General features: G+C 45.2%; 1 protein-coding gene and 54 non-coding genes across 56 annotated transcripts in view; 25 read left to right on the plus strand and 30 right to left on the minus strand.

Moving 5' to 3' along the window:
• p4ha3 (prolyl 4-hydroxylase, alpha polypeptide III) overlaps positions 1–23,430 on the plus strand; it is a 38,731-nt gene that overhangs the window by 8,944 nt on the left and 6,357 nt on the right. The gene's annotated exons all lie outside the window — the stretch shown is intronic.
• On the plus strand, positions 98–169 carry trnad-guc (transfer RNA aspartic acid (anticodon GUC)). Its single transcript has one exon. It is a non-coding gene; the product is annotated as a tRNA-Asp (tRNA).
• trnag-gcc (transfer RNA glycine (anticodon GCC)) lies at positions 256–326 on the minus strand. Its single transcript has one exon. It is a non-coding gene; the product is annotated as a tRNA-Gly (tRNA).
• trnad-guc (transfer RNA aspartic acid (anticodon GUC)) lies at positions 828–899 on the plus strand. The gene has a single exon. It is a non-coding gene; the product is annotated as a tRNA-Asp (tRNA).
• Positions 986–1,056, minus strand: trnag-gcc (transfer RNA glycine (anticodon GCC)). The gene has a single exon. It is a non-coding gene; the product is annotated as a tRNA-Gly (tRNA).
• On the plus strand, positions 1,555–1,626 carry trnad-guc (transfer RNA aspartic acid (anticodon GUC)). Its single transcript has one exon. It is a non-coding gene; the product is annotated as a tRNA-Asp (tRNA).
• On the minus strand, positions 1,712–1,782 carry trnag-gcc (transfer RNA glycine (anticodon GCC)). Its single transcript has one exon. It is a non-coding gene; the product is annotated as a tRNA-Gly (tRNA).
• On the plus strand, positions 2,284–2,354 carry trnad-guc (transfer RNA aspartic acid (anticodon GUC)). The gene has a single exon. It is a non-coding gene; the product is annotated as a tRNA-Asp (tRNA).
• trnag-gcc (transfer RNA glycine (anticodon GCC)) lies at positions 2,440–2,510 on the minus strand. The gene has a single exon. It is a non-coding gene; the product is annotated as a tRNA-Gly (tRNA).
• trnad-guc (transfer RNA aspartic acid (anticodon GUC)) lies at positions 3,012–3,083 on the plus strand. The gene has a single exon. It is a non-coding gene; the product is annotated as a tRNA-Asp (tRNA).
• On the minus strand, positions 3,168–3,238 carry trnag-gcc (transfer RNA glycine (anticodon GCC)). Its single transcript has one exon. It is a non-coding gene; the product is annotated as a tRNA-Gly (tRNA).
• trnad-guc (transfer RNA aspartic acid (anticodon GUC)) lies at positions 3,739–3,810 on the plus strand. Its single transcript has one exon. It is a non-coding gene; the product is annotated as a tRNA-Asp (tRNA).
• Positions 3,897–3,967, minus strand: trnag-gcc (transfer RNA glycine (anticodon GCC)). The gene has a single exon. It is a non-coding gene; the product is annotated as a tRNA-Gly (tRNA).
• Positions 4,465–4,536, plus strand: trnad-guc (transfer RNA aspartic acid (anticodon GUC)). The gene has a single exon. It is a non-coding gene; the product is annotated as a tRNA-Asp (tRNA).
• On the minus strand, positions 4,624–4,694 carry trnag-gcc (transfer RNA glycine (anticodon GCC)). The gene has a single exon. It is a non-coding gene; the product is annotated as a tRNA-Gly (tRNA).
• On the plus strand, positions 5,196–5,267 carry trnad-guc (transfer RNA aspartic acid (anticodon GUC)). Its single transcript has one exon. It is a non-coding gene; the product is annotated as a tRNA-Asp (tRNA).
• Positions 5,351–5,421, minus strand: trnag-gcc (transfer RNA glycine (anticodon GCC)). Its single transcript has one exon. It is a non-coding gene; the product is annotated as a tRNA-Gly (tRNA).
• On the plus strand, positions 5,921–5,993 carry trnad-guc (transfer RNA aspartic acid (anticodon GUC)). The gene has a single exon. It is a non-coding gene; the product is annotated as a tRNA-Asp (tRNA).
• On the minus strand, positions 6,079–6,149 carry trnag-gcc (transfer RNA glycine (anticodon GCC)). Its single transcript has one exon. It is a non-coding gene; the product is annotated as a tRNA-Gly (tRNA).
• trnag-gcc (transfer RNA glycine (anticodon GCC)) lies at positions 6,802–6,872 on the minus strand. The gene has a single exon. It is a non-coding gene; the product is annotated as a tRNA-Gly (tRNA).
• On the plus strand, positions 7,370–7,441 carry trnad-guc (transfer RNA aspartic acid (anticodon GUC)). The gene has a single exon. It is a non-coding gene; the product is annotated as a tRNA-Asp (tRNA).
• On the minus strand, positions 7,527–7,597 carry trnag-gcc (transfer RNA glycine (anticodon GCC)). Its single transcript has one exon. It is a non-coding gene; the product is annotated as a tRNA-Gly (tRNA).
• trnad-guc (transfer RNA aspartic acid (anticodon GUC)) lies at positions 8,098–8,169 on the plus strand. The gene has a single exon. It is a non-coding gene; the product is annotated as a tRNA-Asp (tRNA).
• trnag-gcc (transfer RNA glycine (anticodon GCC)) lies at positions 8,253–8,323 on the minus strand. Its single transcript has one exon. It is a non-coding gene; the product is annotated as a tRNA-Gly (tRNA).
• On the minus strand, positions 8,976–9,046 carry trnag-gcc (transfer RNA glycine (anticodon GCC)). The gene has a single exon. It is a non-coding gene; the product is annotated as a tRNA-Gly (tRNA).
• trnag-gcc (transfer RNA glycine (anticodon GCC)) lies at positions 9,694–9,764 on the minus strand. Its single transcript has one exon. It is a non-coding gene; the product is annotated as a tRNA-Gly (tRNA).
• On the plus strand, positions 10,263–10,334 carry trnad-guc (transfer RNA aspartic acid (anticodon GUC)). Its single transcript has one exon. It is a non-coding gene; the product is annotated as a tRNA-Asp (tRNA).
• trnag-gcc (transfer RNA glycine (anticodon GCC)) lies at positions 10,418–10,488 on the minus strand. The gene has a single exon. It is a non-coding gene; the product is annotated as a tRNA-Gly (tRNA).
• Positions 11,147–11,217, minus strand: trnag-gcc (transfer RNA glycine (anticodon GCC)). Its single transcript has one exon. It is a non-coding gene; the product is annotated as a tRNA-Gly (tRNA).
• Positions 11,713–11,784, plus strand: trnad-guc (transfer RNA aspartic acid (anticodon GUC)). Its single transcript has one exon. It is a non-coding gene; the product is annotated as a tRNA-Asp (tRNA).
• Positions 11,868–11,938, minus strand: trnag-gcc (transfer RNA glycine (anticodon GCC)). The gene has a single exon. It is a non-coding gene; the product is annotated as a tRNA-Gly (tRNA).
• On the plus strand, positions 12,433–12,504 carry trnad-guc (transfer RNA aspartic acid (anticodon GUC)). The gene has a single exon. It is a non-coding gene; the product is annotated as a tRNA-Asp (tRNA).
• Positions 12,590–12,659, minus strand: trnag-gcc (transfer RNA glycine (anticodon GCC)). The gene has a single exon. It is a non-coding gene; the product is annotated as a tRNA-Gly (tRNA).
• On the plus strand, positions 13,158–13,228 carry trnad-guc (transfer RNA aspartic acid (anticodon GUC)). The gene has a single exon. It is a non-coding gene; the product is annotated as a tRNA-Asp (tRNA).
• Positions 13,311–13,380, minus strand: trnag-gcc (transfer RNA glycine (anticodon GCC)). Its single transcript has one exon. It is a non-coding gene; the product is annotated as a tRNA-Gly (tRNA).
• trnad-guc (transfer RNA aspartic acid (anticodon GUC)) lies at positions 13,881–13,952 on the plus strand. The gene has a single exon. It is a non-coding gene; the product is annotated as a tRNA-Asp (tRNA).
• On the minus strand, positions 14,038–14,108 carry trnag-gcc (transfer RNA glycine (anticodon GCC)). The gene has a single exon. It is a non-coding gene; the product is annotated as a tRNA-Gly (tRNA).
• trnag-gcc (transfer RNA glycine (anticodon GCC)) lies at positions 14,757–14,827 on the minus strand. Its single transcript has one exon. It is a non-coding gene; the product is annotated as a tRNA-Gly (tRNA).
• Positions 15,321–15,391, plus strand: trnad-guc (transfer RNA aspartic acid (anticodon GUC)). Its single transcript has one exon. It is a non-coding gene; the product is annotated as a tRNA-Asp (tRNA).
• trnag-gcc (transfer RNA glycine (anticodon GCC)) lies at positions 15,476–15,546 on the minus strand. Its single transcript has one exon. It is a non-coding gene; the product is annotated as a tRNA-Gly (tRNA).
• Positions 16,044–16,115, plus strand: trnad-guc (transfer RNA aspartic acid (anticodon GUC)). Its single transcript has one exon. It is a non-coding gene; the product is annotated as a tRNA-Asp (tRNA).
• trnad-guc (transfer RNA aspartic acid (anticodon GUC)) lies at positions 16,771–16,841 on the plus strand. Its single transcript has one exon. It is a non-coding gene; the product is annotated as a tRNA-Asp (tRNA).
• trnag-gcc (transfer RNA glycine (anticodon GCC)) lies at positions 16,926–16,996 on the minus strand. The gene has a single exon. It is a non-coding gene; the product is annotated as a tRNA-Gly (tRNA).
• On the plus strand, positions 17,493–17,563 carry trnad-guc (transfer RNA aspartic acid (anticodon GUC)). The gene has a single exon. It is a non-coding gene; the product is annotated as a tRNA-Asp (tRNA).
• trnag-gcc (transfer RNA glycine (anticodon GCC)) lies at positions 17,648–17,718 on the minus strand. The gene has a single exon. It is a non-coding gene; the product is annotated as a tRNA-Gly (tRNA).
• On the plus strand, positions 18,212–18,283 carry trnad-guc (transfer RNA aspartic acid (anticodon GUC)). Its single transcript has one exon. It is a non-coding gene; the product is annotated as a tRNA-Asp (tRNA).
• On the minus strand, positions 18,368–18,437 carry trnag-gcc (transfer RNA glycine (anticodon GCC)). The gene has a single exon. It is a non-coding gene; the product is annotated as a tRNA-Gly (tRNA).
• On the plus strand, positions 18,934–19,005 carry trnad-guc (transfer RNA aspartic acid (anticodon GUC)). Its single transcript has one exon. It is a non-coding gene; the product is annotated as a tRNA-Asp (tRNA).
• On the minus strand, positions 19,089–19,158 carry trnag-gcc (transfer RNA glycine (anticodon GCC)). The gene has a single exon. It is a non-coding gene; the product is annotated as a tRNA-Gly (tRNA).
• On the plus strand, positions 19,655–19,725 carry trnad-guc (transfer RNA aspartic acid (anticodon GUC)). Its single transcript has one exon. It is a non-coding gene; the product is annotated as a tRNA-Asp (tRNA).
• trnag-gcc (transfer RNA glycine (anticodon GCC)) lies at positions 19,810–19,880 on the minus strand. The gene has a single exon. It is a non-coding gene; the product is annotated as a tRNA-Gly (tRNA).
• On the plus strand, positions 20,380–20,451 carry trnad-guc (transfer RNA aspartic acid (anticodon GUC)). Its single transcript has one exon. It is a non-coding gene; the product is annotated as a tRNA-Asp (tRNA).
• On the minus strand, positions 20,536–20,606 carry trnag-gcc (transfer RNA glycine (anticodon GCC)). The gene has a single exon. It is a non-coding gene; the product is annotated as a tRNA-Gly (tRNA).
• trnag-gcc (transfer RNA glycine (anticodon GCC)) lies at positions 21,256–21,326 on the minus strand. Its single transcript has one exon. It is a non-coding gene; the product is annotated as a tRNA-Gly (tRNA).
• On the minus strand, positions 22,706–22,776 carry trnag-gcc (transfer RNA glycine (anticodon GCC)). The gene has a single exon. It is a non-coding gene; the product is annotated as a tRNA-Gly (tRNA).

Below are 23,430 nucleotides of genomic sequence, written 5' to 3' on the forward strand. Positions count from 1 at the left end.
GACATTGCATGATGGCAAGTAATTAAAAAACCCACTCAGAAACTGTAGATTGTCCTGAGCTGGACCCAGAAACACCAGGTGGAAGACAGCAGGCAGCTCCTCGTTAGTATAGTGGTGAGTATCCCCGCCTGTCACGCGGGAGACCGGGGTTCAATTCCCCGACGGGGAGAATACGTCTTTTTTTTAAATCTGCAACATACACCCTATGCTGTAAATTTTGTATAACATCTGTCTTACAAGCAGAAAAATGGGGAGTGCATTGGCCGGGAATCGAACCCGGGCCTCCCGCGTGGCAGGCGAGAATTCTACCACTGAACCACCAATGCTTACATTCCCTCAACACTTTTCCTCTTTGTGCAGACACACACACATTCTTGTTCTTCCACCTAACTGGGACCTTGTTACTGACTTCCATGAATATCAGTACTAGACTCATGCCTTCCCTAAACAAGGGGGTTCCACGCTATTAGGATGGGGCTTTGGTGATAAGTCTTCAGGAGATAATATTGGTTGTAATGTTGAAACAGTGACGTGTTCCAAAGTCTAAAATTAGTGCTCTCATATCCTTAAATATAAAACAGGAGGCAACAATAACGCCTGTCAGGAAGGTTGAATTTCGCCCACAGTTACAAGACCTGCTGCCGGACTCGTACCGATGTATTTCTAATCAAAAAATCATACCTTCGTGACTTCAGGGCACCGATGTGAAAGACTTTGAATTTTGGTGGAAGACATTGCATGATGGCAAGTAATTAAAAAACCCACTCAGAAACTGTAGATTGTCCTGAGCTGGACCCACCCAACACAGGTGGACAACAGCAGGCAGCTCCTCGTTAGTATAGTGGTGAGTATCCCCGCCTGTCACGCGGGAGACCGGGGTTCAATTCCCCGACGGGGAGAATAAGTCTTTTTTTTTTATCTGCAACATACACCCTATGCTGTAAATTTTGTATAACATCTGTCTTACAAGCAAAAAAATGGGGAGTGCATTGGCCGGGAATCGAACCCGGGCCTCCCGCGTGGCAGGCGAGAATTCTACCACGGAACCACCAATGCTTACGTTCCCTCAACACTTTTCCTCTTTGTGCAGACACACACACACATTCTTGTTCTTCCACCTAACTGGGACCTTGTTACTTCCATGAATATCAGTACTAGACTCATGCCTTCCCTAAACAAGGGGGTTCCACGCTATTAGGATGGGCTTTGGTGATAATTCTTCAGGAGATAATATTGGTTGTAATGTTGAAACAGTGACGTGTTCCAAAGTCTAAAATTAGTGCTCACATATCCTTAAATATGAAAGAGGAGGCAACAATAACGCCTGTCAGGAAGGTTGAATTTCGCCCACAGTTACAAGACCTGCTGCCGGACTCGTACCGATGTATTTCTAATCAAAAAATCATACCTTCGTGACTTCAGGGCACCGATATGAAAGACTTTGAATTTTGGTGGAAGACATTGCATGATGGCAAGTAATTAAAAAACCCACTCAGAAACTGTAGATTGTCCTGAGTTGGACCCAGAAACACCAGGTGGACGACAGCAGGCAGCTCCTCGTTAGTATAGTGGTGAGTATCCCCGCCTGTCACGCGGGAGACCGGGGTTCAATTCCCCGACGGGGAGAATATGTCTATTTTTTTATCTGCAACATACACCCTATGCTGTAAATTTTGTATAACATCTGTCTTACAAGCAGAAAAATGGGGAGTGCATTGGCCGGGAATCGAACCCGGGCCTCCCGCGTGGCAGGCGAGAATTCTACCACTGAACCACCAATGCTTACGTTTCCTCAACACTTTTCCTCTTTGTGCAGACACACACACATTCTTGTTCTTCCACCTAACTGGGACCTTGTTACTGACTTCCATGAATATCAGTACTAGACTCATGCCTTCCCTAAACAAGGGGGTTCCACGCTATTAGGATGGGGCTTTGGTGATAAGTCTTCAGGAGATAATATTGGTTGTAATGTTGAAACAGTGACGTGTTCCAAAGTCTAAAATTAGTGCTCTCATATCCTTAAATATAAAACAGGAGGCAACAATAACGCCTGTCAGGAAGGTTGAATTTCGCCCACAGTTACAAGACCTGCTGCCGGACTCGTACCGATGTATTTCTAATCAAAAAATCATACCCTTGTGACTTCAGGGCACCGATGTGAAAGACTTTGAATTTTGGTGGAAGACATTGCATGATGGCAAGTAATTAAAAAACCCACTCAGAAACTGTAGATTGTCCTGAGCTGGACCCAGAAACACCAGGTGGACGACAGCAGGCAGCTCCTCGTTAGTATAGTGGTGAGTATCCCGCCTGTCACGCGGGAGACCGGGGTTCAATTCCCCGACGGGGAGAATACGTCTTTTTTTTTATCTGCAACATACACCCTATGCTGTAAATTTTGTATAACATCTGTCTTACAAGCAGAAAAATGGGGAGTGCATTGGCCGGGAATCGAACCCGGGCCTCCCGCGTGGCAGGCGAGAATTCTACCACTGAACCACCAATGCTTACATTCCCTCAACACTTTTCCTCTTTGTGCAGACACACACACATTCTTGTTCTTCCACCTAACTGGGACCTTTGTTGCTGACTTCCATGAATATCAGTACTAGACTCATGCCTTCCCTAAACAAGGGGTTCCACGCTATTAGGATGGGGCTTTGGTGATAAGTCTTCAGGAGATAATATTGGTTGTAATGTTGAAACAGTGACGTGTTCCAAAGTCTAAAATTAGTGCTCTCATATCCTTAAATATAAAACAGGAGGCAACAATAACGCCTGTCAGGAAGGTTGAATTTCGCCCACAGTTACAAGACCTGCTGCCGGACTCGTACCGATGAATTTCTAATCAAAAAATCATACCTTTGTGACTTCAGGGCACCGATGTGAAAGACTTTGAATTTTGGTGGAAGACATTGCATGATGGCAAGTAATTAAAAAAACCCACTCAGAAACTGTAGATTGTCCTGAGCTGGACCCAGAAACACCAGTGGACGACAGCAGGCAGCTCCTCGTTAGTATAGTGGTGAGTATCCCCGCCTGTCACGCGGGAGACCGGGGTTCAATTCCCCGACGGGGGAGAATACGTCTTTTTTTATCTGCAACATACACCCTATGCTGTAAATTTTGTATAACATCTGTCTTACAAGCAGAAAAATGGGGAGTGCATTGGCCGGGAATCGAACCCGGGCCTCCCGCGTGGCAGGCGAGAATTCTACCACTGAACCACCAATGCTTACGTTCCCTCAACACTTTTCCTCTTTGTGCAGACACACACACATTCTTGTTCTTCCACCTAACTGGGACCTTGTTACTGACTTCCATGAATATCAGTACTAGACTCATGCCTTCCCTAAACAAGGGGGTTCCACGCTATTAGGATGGGGCTTTGGTGATAAGTCTTCAGGAGATAATATTGGTTGCAATGTTGAAACAGTGACGTGTTCCAAAGTCTAAAATTAGTGCTCTCATATCCTTAAATATAAAACAGGAGGCAACAATAACGCCTGTCAGGAAGGTTGAATTTCGCCCACAGTTACAAGACCTGCTGCCGACTCGTACCGATGTATTTTTAATCAAAAAATCATACCTTCGTGACTTCAGGGCACCGATGTGAAAGACTTTGAATTTTGGTGGAAGACATTGCATGATGGCAAGTAATTAAAAAACCCACTCAGAAACTGTAGATTGTCCTGAGTTGGACCCAGAAACACCAGGTGGACGACAGCAGGCAGCTCCTCGTTAGTATAGTGGTGAGTATCCCCGCCTGTCACGCGGGAGACCGGGGTTCAATTCCCCGATGGGGAGAATACGTCTTTTTTTTTTATCTGCAACATACACCCTATGCTGTAAATTTTGTATAACATCTGTCTTACAAGCAAAAAAATGGGGAGTGCATTGTCCGGGAATCGAACCCGGGCATCCCGCGTGGCAGGCGAGAATTCTACCACTGAACCACCAATGCTTACGTTCCCTCAATACTTTTCCTCTTTGTGCAGACACACACACATTCTTGTTCTTCCACCTAACTGGGACCTTGTTACTTCCATGAATATCAGTACTAGACTCATGCCTTCGCTAAACAAGGGGGTTCCACGCTATTAGGATGGGGCTTTGGTGATAAGTCTTCAGGAGATAATATCGGTTGTAATGTTGAAACAGTGACGTGTTCCAAAGTCTAAAATTAGTGCTCACGTGTCCTTAAATATGAAAGAGGAAGCAACAATAACGCCTGTCAGGAAGGTTGAATTACACCCAAAGTTACAAGACTTGCTCCCGGACTCGTACCGATGTATTTCTAGTCAAAAAATCATACCTTCGTGACTTCAGGGCACCGATATGAAAGACTTTGAATTTTGGTGGAAGACATTGCATGATGGCAAGTAATTAAAAAACCCACTCAGAAACTGTAGATTGTCCTGAGTTGGACCCAGAAACACCAGGTGGACGACAGCAGGCAGCTCCTCGTTAGTATAGTGGTGAGTATCCCCGCCTGTCACGCGGGAGACCGGGGTTCAATTCCCCGACGGGGAGAATATGTCTATTTTTTTTTATCTGCAACATACACCCTATGCTGTAAATTTTGTATAACATCTGTCTTACAAGCAGAAAAATGGGGAGTGCATTGGCCGGGAATCGAACCCGGGCCTCCCGCGTGGCAGGCGAGAATTCTACCACTGAACCACCAATGCTTACGTTCCCTCAACACTTTTCCTCTTTGTGCAGACACACACACATTCTTGTTCTTCCACCTAACTGGGACCTTGTTACTGACTTCCATGAATATCAGTACTAGACTCATGCCTTCCCTAAACAAGGGGGTTCCACGCTATTAGGATGGGGCTTTGGTGATAAGTCTTCAGGAGATAATATTGGTTGTAATGTTGAAACAGTGACGTGTTCCAAAGTCTAAAATTAGTGCTCTCATATCCTTAAATATAAAACAGGAGGCAACAATAACGCCTGTCAGGAAGGTTGAATTTCGCCCACAGTTACAAGACCTGCTGCCGGACTCGTACCGATGTATTTCTAATCAAAAAATCATACCTTTGTGACTTCAGGGCACCGATGTGAAAGACTTTGAATTTTGGTGGAAGACATTGCATGATGGCAAGTAATTAAAAAACCCACTCAGAAACTGTAGATTGTCCTGAGCTGGACCCAGAAACACCAGGTGGACGACAGCAGGCAGCTCCTCGTTAGTATAGTGGTGAGTATCCCCGCCTGTCACGCGGGAGACCGGGGTTCAATTCCCCGACGGGGAGAATACGTTTTTTTTAATCTGCAACATACACCCTATGCTGTAAATTTTGTATAACATCTGTCTTACAAGCAGAAAAATGGGGAGTGCATTGGCCGGGAATCGAACCCGGGCCTCCCGCGTGGCAGGCGAGAATTCTACCACTGAACCACCAATGCTTACATTCCCTCAACACTTTTCCTCTTTGTGCAGACACACACACATTCTTGTTCTTCCACCTAACTGGGACCTTGTTACTGACTTCCATGAATATCAGTACTAGACTCATGCCTTCCCTAAACAGGGGGTTCCACGCTATTAGGATGGGGCTTTGGTGATAAGTCTTCAGGAGAATATTGGTTGTAATGTTGAAACAGTGACGTGTTCCAAAGTCTAAAATTAGTGCTCTCATATCCTTAAATATAAAACAGGAGGCAACAATAACGCCTGTCAGGAAGGTTGAATTTCCCCACAGTTACAAGACCTGCTGCCGGACTCGTACCGATGTATTTTTAATCAAAAAAAATCATACCTTCGTGACTTCAGGGCACCGATGTGAAAGACTTTGAATTTTGGTGGAAGACATTGCATGATGGCAAGTAATTAAAAAACCCACTCAGAAACTGTAGATTGTCCTGAGTTGGACCCAGAAACACCAGGTGGACGACAGCAGGCAGCTCCTCGTTAGTATAAGTGGTGAGTATCCCCGCCTGTCACGCGGGAGACCGGGGTTCAATTCCCCGACGGGGAGAATATGTCTATTTTTTTTTATCTGCAACATACACCCTATGCTTTAAATTTTGTATAACATCTGTCTTACAAGCAGAAAAATGGGATGCATTGGCCTGGAATCAAACCCGGGCCTCCCGCGTGGCAGGCGAGAACTCTACCACTGAACCACCAATGCTTACGTTCCCTCAACACTTTTCCTCTTTGTGCAGACCACACATTCTTGTTCTTCACCTAACTGGGATCTTGTTACTGACTTCCATGAATATCAGTACTAGACTCATGCCTTCCCTAAACAAGGGGTTCCACGCTATTAGGATGGGGCTTTGGTGATAAGTCTTCAGGATAATATTGGTTGTAATGTTGAAACAGTGACGTGTTCCCAAAGTCTAAAATTAGTGCTCTCATATCCTTAAATATAAAACAGGAGGCACAATTAACGCCTGTCAGGAAGGTTGAATTTCGCCCACAGTTACAAGACCTGCTGCCGGACTCGTACCGATGTATTTCTAATCAAAAATCATACCTTCGTGACTTCAGGGCACCGATGTGAAAGACTTTGAATTTTGGTGGAAGACATTGCATGATGGCAAGTAATTAAAAAAACCCACTCAGAAACTGTAGATTGTCCTGAGCTGGACCCAGAAACACCAGGTGGACAACAGCAGGCAGCTCCTCGTTAGTAGTGGTGAGTATCCCCGCCTGTCACGCGGGAGACCGGGGTTCAATTCCCCGACGGGGAGAATACGTCTTTTTTTTTTTATCTGCAACATACACCCTATGCTGTAAATTTTGTATAACATCTGTCTTACAAGCAAAAAAATGGGGAGTGCATTGGCCGGGAATCGAACCCGGGCCTCCCGCGTGGCAGGCGAGAATTCTACCACTGAACCACCAATGCTTACGTTCCCTCAACACTTTTCCTCTTTGTGCAGACACACACACATTCTTGTTCTTCCACCTAACTGGGACCTTGTTACTTCCATGAATATCAGTACTAGACTCATGCCTTCCCTAAACAAGGGGGTTCCACGCTATTAGGATGGGGCTTTGGTGATAATTCTTCAGGAGATAATATTGGTTGTAATGTTGAAACAGTGACGTGTTCCAAAGTCTAAAATTAGTGCTCACATATCCTTAAATATGAAAGAGGAGGCAACAATAACGCCTGTCAGGAAGGTTGAATTTCGCCCACAGTTACAAGACCTGCTGCCGGACTCGTACCGATGTATTTCTAATCAAAAAATCATACCTTCGTGACTTCAGGGCACCGATATGAAAGACTTTGAATTTTGGTGGAAGACATTGCATGATGGCAAGTAATTAAAAAACCCACTCAGAAACTGTAGATTGTCCTGAGTTGGACCCAGAAACACCAGGTGGACGACAGCAGGCAGCTCCTCGTTAGTATAGTGGTGAGTATCCCCGCCTGTCACGCGGGAGACCGGGGTTCAATTCCCCGACGGGGAGAATATGTCTATTTTTTTATCTGCAACATACACCCTATGCTGTAAATTTTGTATAACATCTGTCTTACAAGCAGAAAAATGGGGAGTGCATTGGCCGGGAATCGAACCCGGGCCTCCCGCGTGGCAGGCGAGAATTCTACCACTGAACCACCAATGCTTACGTTTCCTCAACACTTTTCCTCTTTGTGCAGACACACACACATTCTTGTTCTTCACCTAACTGGGACCTTGTTACTGACTTCCATGAATATCAGTACTAGACTCATGCCTTCCCTAAACAAGGGGGTTCCACGCTATTAGGATGGGGCTTTGGTGATAAGTCTTCAGGAGATAATATTGGTTGTAATGTTGAAACAGTGACGTGTTCCAAAGTCTAAAATTAGTGCTCTCATATCCTTAAATATAAAACAGGAGGCAACAATAACGCCTGTCAGGAAGGTTGAATTTCGCCCACAGTTACAAGACCTGCTGCCGGACTCGTACCGATGTATTTCTAATCAAAAAATCATACCTTCGTGACTTCAGGGCACCGATGTGAAAGACTTTGAATTTTGGTGGAAGACATTGCATGATGGCAAGTAATTAAAAAACCCACTCAGAAACTGTAGATTGTCCTGAGTTGGACCCAGAAACACCAGGTGGACGACAGCAGGCAGCTCCTCGTTAGTATAGTGGTGAGTATCCCCGCCTGTCACGCGGGAGACCGGGGTTCAATTCCCCGACGGGGAGAATACGTCTTTTTTTTTATCTGCAACATACACCCTATGCTGTAAATTTTGTAACATCTGTCTTACAAGCAGAAAAATGGGGAGTGCATTGGCCGGGAATCGAACCCGGGCCTCCCGCGTGGCAGGCGAGAATTCTACCACTGAACCACCAATGCTTACGTTCCCTCAACACTTTTCCCTCTTTGTGCAGACACACACACATTCTTGTTCTTCCACCTAACTGGGACCTTGTTACTTCCATGAATATCAGTACTAGACTCATGCCTTCCCTAAACAAGGGGGTTCCACGCTATTAGGATGGGGCTTTGGTGATAAGTCTTCAGGAGATAATATGGTTGTAATGTTGAAACAGTGACGTGTTCCAAAGTCTAAAATTAGTGCTCACATATCCTTAAATATAAAAGAGGAGGCAACAATAACGCCTGTCAGGAAGGTTGAATTTCGCCCACAGTTACAAGACCTGCTGCCGGACTCGTACCGATGTATTTCTAATCAAAAAATCATACCTTCGTGACTTCAGGGCACCGATATGAAAGACTTTGAAGTTTGGTGGAAGACATTGCATGATGGCAAGTAATTAAAAAACCCACTCAGAAACTGTAGATTGTCCTGAGTTGGACCCAGAAACACCAGGTGGACGACAGCAGGCAGGTCCTCTTAATATAGTGGTGAGTATCCCCGCCTGTCACGCGGGGAGACCGGGGTTCAATTCCCCGACGGGGAGAATATGTCTATTTTTATCTGCAACATACACCCTATGCTGTAAATTTTGTATAACATCTGTCTTACAAGCAGAAAAATGGGGAGTGCATTGGCCGGGAATCGAACCCGGGCCTCCCGCGTGGCAGGCGAGAATTCTACCACTGAACCACCAATGCTTACGTTCCCTCAACACTTTTCCTCTTTGTGCAGACACACACACATTCTTGTTCTTCCACCTAACTGGGACCTTGTTACTTCCATGAATATCAGTACTAGACTCATGCCTTCCCTAAACAAGGGGGTTCCACGCTATTAGGATGGGGCTTTGGTGATAAGTCTTCAGGAGATAATATGGTTGTAATGTTGAAACAGTGACGTGTTCCAAAGTCTAAAATTAGTGCTCACATATCCTTAAATATGAAAGAGGAGGCAACAATAACGCCTGTCAGGAAGGTTGAATTTCGCCCACAGTTACAAGACCTGCTGCCGGACTCGTACCGATGTATTTCTAATCAAAAAATCATACCTTTGTGACTTCAGGGCACCGATGAAAGACTTTGAATTTTGGTGGAAGACATTGCATGATGGCAAGTAATTAAAAAACCCACTCAGAAACTGTAGATTGTCCTGAGTTGGACCCAGAAACACCAGGTGGACGACAGCAGGCAGCTCCTCGTTAGTATAGTGGTGAGTATCCCCGCCTGTCACGCGGGAGACGGGGTTCAATTCCCCGACGGGAGAATATGTCTTTTTTTTATCTGCAACATACACCCTATGCTGTAAATTTTGTATAACATCTGTCTTACAAGCAGAAAATGGGGAGTGCATTGGCCGGGAATCGAACCCGGGCCTCCCGCGTGGCAGGCGAGAATTCTACCACTGAACCACCAATGCTTACGTTCCCTCAACACTTTTCCTCTTTGTGCAGACACACACACATTCTTGTTCTTCCACCTAACTGGGACCTTGTTTACTTCCATGAATATCAGTACTAGACTCATGCCTTCCCTAAACAAGGGGTTCCACGCTATTAGGATGGGGCTTTGGTGATAATTCTTCAGGAGATAATATTGGTTGTAATGTTGAAACAGTGACGTGTTCCAAAGTCTAAAATTAGTGCTCACATATCCTTAAATATGAAAAGAGGAGGCAACAATAACGCCTGTCAGGAAGGTTGAATTTCGCCCACAGTTACAAGACCTGCTGCCGGACTCGTACCGATGTATTTCTAATCAAAAAATCATACCTTTGTGACTTCAGGGCACCGATATGAAAGACTTTGAATTTTGGTGGAAGACATTGCATGATGGCAAGTAATTAAAAAACCCACTCAGAAACTGTAGATTGTCCTGAGTTGGACCCAGAAACACCAGGTGGACGACAGCAGGCAGCTCCTCGTTAGTATAGTGGTGAGTATCCCCGCCTGTCACGCGGGAGACCGGGGTTCAATTCCCCGACGGGGAGAATATGTTTATTTTTTTATCTGCAACATACACCCTATGCTGTAAATTTTGTATAACATCTGTCTTACAAGCAGAAATGGGGAGTGCATTGGCCGGGAATCGAACCCGGGCCTCCCGCGTGGCAGGCGAGAATTCTACCACTGAACCACCAATGCTTACATTCCCTCAACACTTTTCCTCTTTGTGCAGACACACACACATTCTTGTTCTTCCACCTAACTGGGACCTTGTTACTGACTTCCATGAATATCAGTACTAGACTCATGCCTTCCCTAAACAAGGGGGTTCCACGCTATTAGGATGGGGCTTTGGTGATAAGTCTTCAGGAGATAATATTGGTTGTAATGTTGAAACAGTGACGTGTTCCAAAGTCTAAAATTAGTGCTCTCATATCCTTAAATATAAAACAGGAGGCAACAATAACGCCTGTCAGGAAGGTTGAATTTCGCCCACAGTTACAAGACCTGCTGCCGGACTCGTACCGATGTATTTCTAATCAAAAAATCATACCTTCGTGACTTCAGGGCACCGATGTGAAAGACTTTGAATTTTGGTGGAAGACATTGCATGATGGCAAGTAATTAAAAAACCCACTCAGAAACTGTAGATTGTCCTGAGTTGGACCCAGAAACACCAGGTGGACGACAGCAGGCAGCTGCTCGTTAGTATAGTGGTGAGTATCCCCGCCTGTCACGCGGGAGACCGGGTTCAATTCCCCGACGGGGGGAATACGTCTTTTTTTTTAATCTGCAACATACACCCTATGCTGTAAATTTTGTATAACATCTGTCTTACAAGCAGAAAAATGGGGAGTGCATTGGCCGGGAATCGAACCCGGGCCTCCCGCGTGGCAGGCGAGAATTCTACCACTGAACCACCAATGCTTACGTTCCCTCAATACTTTTCCTCTTTGTGCAGACACACACACATTCTTGTTCTTCCACCTAACTGGGACCTTGTTACTTCCATGAATATCAGTACTAGACTCATGCCTTCCCTAAACAAGGGGGTTCCACGCTATTAGGATGGGGCTTTGGTGATAAGTCTTCAGGAGATAATAGGTTGTAATGTTGAAACAGTGACGTGTTCCAAAGTCTAAAATTAGTGCTCACATATCCTTAAATATGAAAGAGGAGGCAACAATAACGCCTGTCAGGAAGGTTGAATTTCGCCCACAGTTACAAGACCTGCTGCCGGACTCGTACCGATGTATTTCTAATCAAAAAATCATACCTTCGTGACTTCAGGGCACCGATATGAAAGACTTTGAATTTTGGTGGAAGACATTGCATGATGGCAAGTAATTAAAAAACCCACTCAGAAACTGTAGATTGTCCTGAGTTGGACCCAGAAACACCAGGTGGACGACAGCAGGCAGCTCCTCGTTAGTATAGTGGTGAGTATCCCCGCCTGTCACGCGGGAGACCGGGGTTCAATTCCCCGACGGGGAGAATACGTCTTTTTTTTTATCTGCAACATACACCCTATGCTGTAAATTTGTATAACATCTGTCTTACAAGCAAAAAATGGGGAGTGCATTGGCCGGGAATCGAACCCGGGCCTCCCGCGTGGCAGGCGAGAATTCTACCACTGAACCACCAATGCTTACGTTCCCTCAACACTTTTCCTCTTTGTGCAGACACACACATTCTTGTTCTTCCACCTAACTGGGACCTTGTTACTTCCATGAATATCAGTACTAGACTCATGCCTTCCCTAAACAAGGGGGTTCCACGCTATTAGGATGGGGCTTTGGTGATAATTCTTCAGGAGATAATATTGGTTGTAATGTTGAAACAGTGACGTGTTCCAAAGTCTAAAATTAGTGCTCACATATCCTTAAATATGAAAGAGGAGGCAACAATAACGCCTGTCAGGAAGGTTGAATTTCGCCCACAGTTACAAGACCTGCTGCCGGACTCGTACCGATGTATTTCTAATCAAAAAATCATACCTTGTGACTTCAGGGCACCGATATGAAAGACTTTGAATTTTGGTGGAAGACATTGCATGATGGCAAGTAATTAAAAAACCCACTCAGAAACTGTAGATTGTCCTGAGTTGGACCCAGAAACACCAGGTGGACGACAGCAGGCAGCTCCTCGTTAGTATAGTGGTGAGTATCCCCGCCTGTCACGCGGGAGACCGGGGTTCAATTCCCCGACGGGGAGAATATGTTTATTTTTTTATCTGCAACATACACCCTATGCTGTAAATTTTGTATAACATCTGTCTTACAAGCAGAAAAATGGGGAGTGCATTGGCCGGGAATCGAACCGGGCCTCCCGCGTGGCAGGCGAGAATTCTACCACTGAACCACCAATGCTTACGTTCCCTCAACACTTTTCCTCTTTGTGCAGACACACACATTCTTGTTCTTCCACCTAACTGGGACCTTGTTACTGACTTCCATGAATATCAGTACTAGACTCATGCCTTCCTAAACAAGGGGGTTCCACGCTATTAGGATGGGGCTTTGGTGATAAGTCTTCAGGAGATAATATTGGTTGTAATGTTGAAACAGTGACGTGTTCCAAAGTCTAAAATTAGTGCTCTCATATCCTTAAATATAAAACAGGAGGCAACAATAACGCCTGTCAGGAAGGTTGAATTTCGCCCACAGTTACAAGACCTGCTGCCGGACTCGTACCGATGTATTTCTAATCAAAAAATCATACCTTTGTGACTTCAGGGCACCGATGTGAAAGACTTTGAATTTTGGTGGAAGACATTGCATGATGGCAAGTAATTAAAAAACCCACTCAGAAACTGTAGATTGTCCTGAGCTGGACCCAGAAACACCAGGTGGACGACAGCAGGCAGCTCCTCGTTAGTATAGTGGTGAGTATCCCCGCCTGTCACGCGGGAGACGGGGTTCAATTCCCCGACGGGGAGAATGTCTTTTTTTTTATCTGCAACATACACCCTATGCTGTAAATTTTGTATAACATCTGTCTTACAAGCAAAAAATGGGGAGTGCATTGGCCGGGAATGAACCCGGGCCTCCCGCGTGGCAGGCGAGAATTCTACCACTGAACCACCAATGCTTACGTTCCCTCAACACTTTTCCTCTTTGTGCAGACACACACACATTCTTGTTCTTCCACCTAACTGGGACCTTGTACTGACTTCCATGAATATCAGTACTAGACTCATGCCTTCCCTAAACAAGGGGGTTCCACGCTATTAGGATGGGGCTTTGGTGATAATTCTTCAGGAGATAATATTGGTTGTAATGTTGAAACAGTGACGTGTTCCAAAGTCTAAAATTAGTGCTCTCATATCCTTAAATATAAAACAGGAGGCAACAATAACGCCTGTCAGGAAGGTTGAATTTCGCCCACAGTTACAAGACCTGCTGCCGGACTCGTACCGATGTATTTCTAATCAAAAAATCATACCTTCGTGACTTCAGGGCACCGATGTGAAAGACTTTGAATTTTGGTGGAAGACATTGCATGATGGCAAGTAATTAAAAAACCCACTCAGAAACTGTAGATTGTCCTGAGCTGGACCCAGAAACACCAGGTGGACAACATCAGGCAGCTCCTCGTTAGTATAGTGGTGAGTATCCCCGCCTGTCACGCTGGAGACCGGGGTTCAATTCCCCGACGGGGAGAATACGTCTTTTTTTTAATCTGCAACATACACCCTATGCTGTAAATTTTGTATAACATCTGTCTTACAAGCAGAAAAATGGGGAGTGCATTGGCCGGGAATCGAATCCGGGCCTCCCACGTGGCAGGCGAGAATTCTACCACTGAACCACCAATGCTTACGTTCCCTCAACACTTTTCCTCTTTGTGCAGACACACACACATTCTTGTTCTTCCACCTAACTGGGACCTTGTTACTTCCATGAATATCAGTACTAGACTCATGCCTTCCCTAAACAAGGGGGTTCCACGCTATTAGGATGGGGCTTTGGTGATAAGTCTTCAGGAGATAATATTGGTTGTAATGTTGAAACAGTGACGTGTTCCAAAGTCTAAAATTAGTGCTCACATATCCTTAAATATGAAAGAGGAGGCAACAATAACGCCTGTCAGGAAGGTTGAATTTCGCCCACAGTTACAAGACCTGCTGCCGGACTCGTACCGATGTATTTCTAATCAAAAAATCATACCTTCGTGACTTCAGGGCACCGATGTGAAAGACTTTGAATTTTGGTGGAAGACATTGCATGATGGCAAGTAATTAAAAAACCCACTCAGAAACTGTAGATTGTCCTGAGTTGGACCCAGAAACACCAGGTGGACGACAGCAGGCAGCTCCTCTTATATAGTGTGAGTATCCCCGCCTGTCACGCGGGAGACCGGGGTTCAATTCCCCGACGGGGAGAATATGTCTATTTTATCTGCAACATACACCCTATGCTGTAAATTTTGTATAACATCTGTCTTACAAGCAGAAAAATGGGGAGTGCATTGGCCGGGAATCGAACCCGGGCCTCCCGCGTGGCAGGCGAGAATTCTACCACTGAACCACCAATGCTTACGTTCCCTCAACACTTTTCCTCTTTGTGCAGACACACACACATTCTTGTTCTTCCACCTAACTGGGACCTTGTTACTTCCATGAATATCAGTACTAGACTCATGCCTTCCCTAAACAAGGGGGTTCCACGCTATTAGGATGGGGCTTTGGTGATAATTCTTCAGGAGATAATATCGGTTGTAATGTTGAAACAGTGACGTGTTCCAAAGTCTAAAATTAGTGCTCACATATCCTTAAATATGAAAGAGGAGGCAACAATAACGCCTGTCAGGAAGGTTGAATTTCGCCCACAGTTACAAGACCTGCTGCCGGACTCGTACCGATGTATTTCTAATCAAAAAATCATACCTTGTGACTTCAGGGCACCGATATGAAAGACTTTGAATTTTGGTGGAAGACATTGCATGATGGCAAGTAATTAAAAAACCCACTCAACTGTAGATTGTCCTGAGTTGGACCCAGAAACACCAGGTGGACGACAGCAGGCAGCTCCTCGTTAGTATAGTGGTGAGTATCCCCGCCTGTCACGCGGGAGACGGGGTTCAATTCCCCGACGGGGAGAATATGTTTTTTTTTTATCTGCAACATACACCCTATGCTGTAAATTTTGTATAACATCTGTCTTACAAGCAGAAAAATGGGGAGTGCATTGGCCGGGAATCGAACCCGGGCCTCCCGCGTGGCAGGCGAGAATTCTACCACTGAACCACCAATGCTTACGTTCCCTCAACACTTTTCCTCTTTGTGCAGACACACACACATTCTTGTTCTTCCACCTAACTGGGACCTTGTACTGACTTCCATGAATATCAGTACTAGACTCATGCCTTCCCTAAACAAGGGGGTTCCACGCTATTAGGATGGGGCTTGGTGATAAGTCTTCAGGAGATAATATTGGTTGTAATGTTGAAACAGTGACGTGTTCCAAAGTCTAAAATTAGTGCTCTCATATCCTTAAATATAAAACAGGAGGCAACAATAACGCCTGTCAGGAAGGTTGAATTTCGCCCACAGTTACAAGACCTGCTGCCGGACTCGTACCGATGTATTTCTAATCAAAAAATCATATTTGTGACTTCAGGGCACCGATGTGAAAGACTTTGAATTTTGGTGGAAGACATTGCATGATGGCAAGTAATTAAAAAACCCACTCAGAAACTGTAGATTGTCCTGAGTTGGACCCAGAAACACCAGGTGGACGACAGCAGGCAGCTCCTCGTTAGTATAGTGGTGAGTATCCCCGCCTGTCACGCGGGAGACGGGGGTTCAATTCCCCGACGGGGAGAATACGTCTTTTTTTTTATCTGCAACATACACCCTATGCTGTAAATTTTGTATAACATCTGTCTTACAAGCAAAAAAATGGGGAGTGCATTGTCCGGGAATGAACCCGGGCCTCCCGCGTGGCAGGCAAGAATTCTACCACTGAACCACCAATGCTTACGTTCCCTCAACACTTTTCCTCTTGTGCAGACACACACACATTCTTGTTCTTCCACCTAACTGGGACCTTGTTACTGACTTCCATGAATATCAGTACTAGACTCATGCCTTCCCTAAACAAGGGGGTTCCACGCTATTAGGATGGGGCTTTGGTGATAAGTCTTCAGGAGATAATATTGGTTGTAATGTTGAAACAGTGACGTGTTCCAAAGTCTAAAATTAGTGCTCTCATATCCTTAAATATAAAACAGGAGGCAACAATAACGCCTGTCAGGAAGGTTGAATTTCGCCCACAGTTACAAGACCTGCTGCCGGACTCGTACCGATGTATTTCTAATCAAAAAATCATACCTTCGTGACTTCAGGGCACCGATGTGAAAGACTTTGAATTTTGGTGGAAGACATTGCATGATGGCAAGTAATTAAAAAACCCACTCAGAAACTGTAGATTGTCCTGAGTTGGACCCAGAAACACCAGGTGGACGACAGCAGGCAGCTCCTCGTTAGTATAGTGGTGAGTATCCCGCCTGTCACGCGGGAGACCGGGGTTCAATTCCCCGACGGGGAGAATACGTCTTTTTTTTTATCTGCAACATACACCCTATGCTGTAAATTTTGTATAACATCTGTCTTACAAGCAGAAAATGGGGAGTGCATTGGCCGGGAATCGAACCCGGGCCTCCCGCGTGGCAGGCGAGAATTCTACCACTGAACCACCAATGCTTACGTTCCCTCAACACTTTTCCTCTTTGTGCAGACACACACACATTCTTGTTCTTCCACCTAACTGGGACCTTGTTACTTCCATGAATATCAGTACTAGACTCATGCCTTCCCTAAACAAGGGGGTTCCACGCTATTAGGATGGGGCTTTGGTGATAAGTCTTCAGGAGATAATATCGGTTGTAATGTTGAAACAGTGACGTGTTCCAAAGTCTAAAATTAGTGCTCATATCCTTAAATATGAAAAGAGGAGGCAACAATAACGCCTGTCAGGAAGGTTGAATTTCGCCCACAGTTACAAGACCTGCTGCCGGACTCGTACCGATGTATTTCTAATCAAAAAATCATACCTTCGTGACTTCAGGGCACCGATATGAAAGACTTTGAATTTTGGTGGAAGACATTGCATGATGGCAAGTAATTAAAAAACCCACTCAGAAACTGTAGATTGTCCTGAGTTGGACCCAGAAACACCAGGTGGACGACAGCAGGCAGCTCCTCGTTAGTATAGTGGTGAGTATCCCCGCCTGTCACGCGGGAGACGGGGTTCAATTCCCCGACGGGGAGAATACGTCTTTTTTTTATCTGCAACATACACCCTATGCTGTAAATTTTGTATAACATCTGTCTTACAAGCAGAAAAATGGGGAGTGCATTGGCCGGGAATCGAACCCGGGCCTCCCGCGTGGCAGGCGAGAATTCTACCACTGAACCACCAATGCTTACGTTCCCTCAACACTTTTCCTCTTTGTGCAGACACACACACATTCTTGTTCTTCCACCTAACTGGGACCTTGTTACTGACTTCCATGAATATCAGTACTAGACTCATGCCTTCCCTAAACAAGGGGATCCACGGAATAAGGATGCGGCTTTGGTGATAAGTCTTCAGGAGATAATATTGGTTGTAATGTTGAAACAGTGACGTGTTCCAAAGTCTAAAATTAGTGCTCTCATATCCTTAAATATAAAACAGGAGGCAACAATAACGCCTGTCAGGAAGGTTGAATTACACCCAAAGTTACAAGACTTGCTCCCGGACTCGTACCGATGTATTTCTAGTCAAAAAATCATACCTTCATGGGCACTGATGTGAAAGACTTTGAATTTTGGTGGAAGACATTGCATAATGGCAAGTAATTAAAAAACCCACTCAGAAACTGTAGATTGTCCTGAGCTGGATCCAGAAACACCAGGTGGACGACAGCAGGCAGCTCCTCGTTAGTATAGTGGTGAGTATCCCCGCCTGTCACGCGGGAGACCGGGGTTCAATTCCCCGACGGGGAGAATACGTCTTTTTTTTTTATCTGCAACATACACCCTATGCTGTAAATTTTGTATAACATCTGTCTACAAGCAAAAAATGGGGAGTGCATTGCCGGGAATCGAACCCGGGCCTCCCGCGTGGCAGGCGAGAATTCTACCACTGAACCACCAATGCTTACGTTCCCTCAACACTTTTCCTCTTTGTGCAGACACACACACATTCTTGTTCTTCCACCTAACTGGGACCTTGTTACTTCCATGAATATCAGTACTAGACTCATGCCTTCCCTAAACAAGGGGGTTCCACGCTATTAGGATGGGGCTTTGGTGATAAGTCTTCAGGAGATAATATGGTTGTAATGTTGAAACAGTGACGTGTTCCAAAGTCTAAAATTAGTGCTCTCATATCCTTAAATATGAAAGAGGAGGCAACAATAACGCCTGTCAGGAAGGTTGAATTTCGCCCACAGTTACAAGACCTGCTGCCGGACTCGTACCGATGTATTTCTAATCAAAAAATCATACCTTCGTGACTTCAGGGCACCGATATGAAAGACTTTGAAGTTTGGTGGAAGACATTGCATGATGGCAAGTAATTAAAAAACCCACTCAGAAACTGTAGATTGTCCTGAGTTGGACCCAGAAACACCAGGTGGACGACAGCAGGCAGCTCCTCGTTAGTATAGTGGTGAGTATCCCCGCCTGTCACGCGGGAGACCGGGGTTCAATTCCCCGACGGGGAGAATATGTCTTTTTTTATCTGCAACATACACCCTATGCTGTAAATTTTGTATAACATCTGTCTTACAAGCAGAAAAATGGGGAGTGCATTGGCCGGGAATCGAACCGGGCCTCCCGCGTGGCAGGCGAGAATTCTACCACTGAACCACCAATGCTTACGTTCCCTCAACACTTTTCCTCTTTGTGCAGACACACACACATTCTTGTTCTTCCACCTAACTGGGACCTTGTTACTTCCATGAATATCAGTACTAGACTCATGCCTTCCCTAAACAAGGGGGTTCCACGCTATTAGGATGGGGCTTTGGTGATAATTCTTCAGGAGATAATATTGGTTGTAATGTTGAAACAGTGACGTGTTCCAAAGTCTAAAATTAGTGCTCACATATCCTTAAAATAAAAGAGGAGGCAACAATAACGCCTGTCAGGAAGGTTGAATTTCGCCCACAGTTACAAGACCTGCTGCCGGACTCGTACCGATGTATTTCTAATCAAAAAATCATACCTTCGTGACTTCAGGGCACCGATATGAAAGACTTTGAAGTTTGGTGAAAGACATTGCATGATGGCAAGTAATTAAAAAACCCACTCAGAAACTGTAGATTGTCCTGAGTTGGACCCAGAAACACCAGGTGGACGACAGCAGGCAGCTCCTCGTTAGTATAGTGGTGAGTATCCCGCCTGTCACGCGGGAGACCGGGGTTCAATTCCCCGACGGGGAGAATACGTTTTTTTTTAATCTGCGACATACACCCTATGCTGTAACTTTTGTATAACATCTGTCTTACAAGCAGAAAAACGGGGAGTGCATTGGCCGGGAATCGAACCCGGGCCTCCCGCGTGGCAGGCGAGAATTCTACCACTGAACCACCAATGCTTACGTTCCCTCAACACTTTTCCTCTTTGTGCAGACACACACACATTCTTGTTCTTCCACCTAACTGGGACCTTGTTACTGACTTCCATGAATATCAGTACTAGACTCATGCCTTCCCTAAACAAGGGGTTCCACGCTATTAGGATGGGGCTTTGGTGATAAGTCTTCAGGAGATAATATTGGTTGTAATGTTGAAACAGTGACGTGTTCCAAAGTCTAAAATTAGTGCTCTCATATCCTTAAATATAAAACAGGAGGCAACAATAACGCCTGTCAGGAAGGTTGAATTTCGCCCACAGTTACAAGACCTGCTGCCGGACTCGTACCGATGTATTTCTAATCAAAAAATCATACCTTGTGACTTCAGGGCACCGATGTGAAAGACTTTGAATTTTGGTGGAAGACATTGCATGATGGCAAGTAATTAAAAAACCCACTCAGAAACTGTAGATTGTCCTGAGTTGGACCCAGAAACACCAGGTGGACGACAGCAGGCAGCTCCTCGTTAGTATAGTGGTGAGTATCCCCGCCTGTCACGCGGGAGACCGGGGTTCAATTCCCCGACGGGGAGAATACGTCTTTTTTTTTATCTGCAACATACACCCTATGCTGTAAATTTTGTATAACATCTGTCTTACAAGCAAAAAATGGGGAGTGCATTGGCCGGGAATCGAACCCGGGCCTCCCGCGTGGCAGGCGAGAATTCTACCACTGAACCACCAATGCTTACGTTCCCTCAACACTTTTCCTCTTTGTGCAGACACACACACATTCTTGTTCTTCCACCTAACTGGGACCTTGTTACTGACTTCCATGAATATCAGTACTAGACTCATGCCTTCCCTAAACAAGGGGGTTCCACGCTATTAGGATGGGGCTTTGGTGATAAGTCTTCAGGAGATAATATTGGTTGTAATGTTGAAACAGTGACGTGTTCCAAAGTCTAAAATTAGTGCTCTCATATCCTTAAATATAAAACAGGAGGCAACAATAACGCCTGTCAGGAAGGTTGAATTTCGCCCACAGTTACAAGACCTGCTGCCGGACTCGTACCGATGTATTTCTAATCAAAAAATCATACCTTCGTGACTTCAGGGCACCGATGTGAAAGACTTTGAATTTTGGTGGAAGACATTGCATGATGGCAAGTAATTAAAAAACCCACTCAGAAACTGTAGATTGTCCTGAGTTGGACCCAGAAACACCAGGTGGACGACAGCAGCTGCTCGTTAGTATAGTGGTGAGTATCCCCGCCTGTCACGCGGGAGACGGGGTTCAATTCCCCGACGGGAGAATAGTCTTTTTTTATCTGCAACATACACCCTATGCTGTAAATTTTGTATAACATCTGTCTTACAAGCAGAAAAATGGGGAGTGCATTGGCCGGGAATCGAACCCGGGCCTCCCGCGTGGCAGGCGAGAATTCTACCACTGAACCACCAATGCTTACGTTCCCTCAACACTTTTCCTCTTTGTGCAGACACACACACATTCTTGTTCTTCCACCTAACTGGGACCTTGTTACTTCCATGAATATCAGTACTAGACTCATGCCTTCCCTAAACAAGGGGGTTCCACGCTATTAGGATGGGGCTTTGGTGATAAGTCTTCAGGAGATAATATGGTTGTAATGTTGAAACAGTGACGTGTTCCAAAGTCTAAAATTAGTGCTCACATATCCTTAAATATGAAAGAGGAGGCAACAATAACGCCTGTCAGGAAGGTTGAATTTCGCCACAGTTACAAGACCTGCTGCCGGACTCGTACCGATGTATTTCTAATCAAAAAATCATACCTTCGTGACTTCAGGGCACCGATATGAAAGACTTTGAATTTTGGTGGAAGACATTGCATGATGGCAAGTAATTAAAAAAACCCACTCAGAAACTGTAGATTGTCCTGAGTTGGACCCAGAAACACCAGGTGGACGACAGCAGGCAGCTCCTCGTAGTATAGTGGTGAGTATCCCCGCCTGTCACGCGGGAGACCGGGGTTCAATTCCCCGACGGGGAGAATATGTCTATTTTTTTATCTGCAACATACACCCTATGCTGTAAATTTTGTATAACATCTGTCTTACAAGCAGAAAAATGGGAGTGCATTGGCCGGGAATCGAACCCGGGCCTCCCGCGTGGCAGCGAGAATTCTACCACTGAACCACCAATGCTTACGTTCCCTCAACACTTTTCCTCTTTGTGCAGACACACACACATTCTTGTTCTTCCACCTAACTGGGACCTTGTTACTGACTTCCATGAATATCAGTACTAGACTCATGCCTTCCCTAAACAAGGGGGTTCCACGCTATTAGGATGGGGCTTTGGTGATAAGTCTTCAGGAGATAATATTGGTTGTAATGTTGAAACAGTGACGTGTTCCAAAGTCTAAAATTAGTGCTCTCATATCCTTAAATATAAAACAGGAGGCAACAATAACGCCTGTCAGGAAGGTTGAATTTCGCCCACAGTTACAAGACCTGCTGCCGGACTCGTACCGATGTATTTCTAATCAAAAAATCATACCTTCGTGACTTCAGGGCACCGATGTGAAAGACTTTGAATTTTGGTGGAAGACATTGCATGATGGCAAGTAATTAAAAAACCCACTCAGAAACTGTAGATTGTCCTGAGTTGGACCCCGAAACACCAGGTGGACGACAGCAGGCAGCTGCTCGTTAGTATAGTGGTGAGTATCCCCGCCTGTCACGCGGGAGACCGGGGTTCAATTCCCGACGGGGAGAATACGTCTTTTTTTTTAATCTGCAACATACACCCTATGCTGTAAATTTTGTATAACATCTGTCTTACAAGCAGAAAAATGGGGAGTGCATTGGCCGGGAATCGAACCCGGGCCTCCCGCGTGGCAGGCGAGAATTCTACCACTGAACCACCAATGCTTACGTTCCCTCAATACTTTTCCTCTTTGTGCAGACACACACACATTCTTGTTCTTCCACCTAACTGGGACCTTGTTACTTCCATGAATATCAGTACTAGACTCATGCCTTCCCTAAACAAGGGGGTTCCACGCTATTAGGATGGGGCTTTGGTGATAAGTCTTCAGGAGATAATATCGGTTGTAATGTTGAAACAGTGACGTGTTCCAAAGTCTAAAATTAGTGCTCACATATCCTTAAATATGAAAGAGGAGGCAACAATAACGCCTGTCAGGAAGGTTGAATTTCGCCCACAGTTACAAGACCTGCTGCCGGACTCGTACCGATGTATTTCTAATCAAAAAATCATACCTTCGTGACTTCAGGGCACCGATATGAAAGACTTTGAATTTTGGTGGAAGACATTGCATGATGGCAAGTAATTAAAAAACCCACTCAGATGAATATCAGTACTAGACTCATGCCTTCCCTAAACAAGGGGGTTCCACGCTATTAGGATGGGGCTTTGGTGATAAGTCTTCAGGAGATAATATTGGTTGTAATGTTGAAACAGTGACGTGTTCCAAAGTCTAAAATTAGTGCTCTCATATCCTTAAATATAAAACAGGAGGCAACAATAACGCCTGTCAGGAAGGTTGAATTTCGCCCACAGTT

Source organism: Poeciliopsis prolifica, unplaced genomic scaffold (genome assembly GCF_027474105.1).
Source record: "Poeciliopsis prolifica strain line A6 unplaced genomic scaffold, Auburn_PproV2 SCAFFOLD022, whole genome shotgun sequence".
Classification (NCBI taxonomy): domain Eukaryota; kingdom Metazoa; phylum Chordata; class Actinopteri; order Cyprinodontiformes; family Poeciliidae; genus Poeciliopsis; species Poeciliopsis prolifica.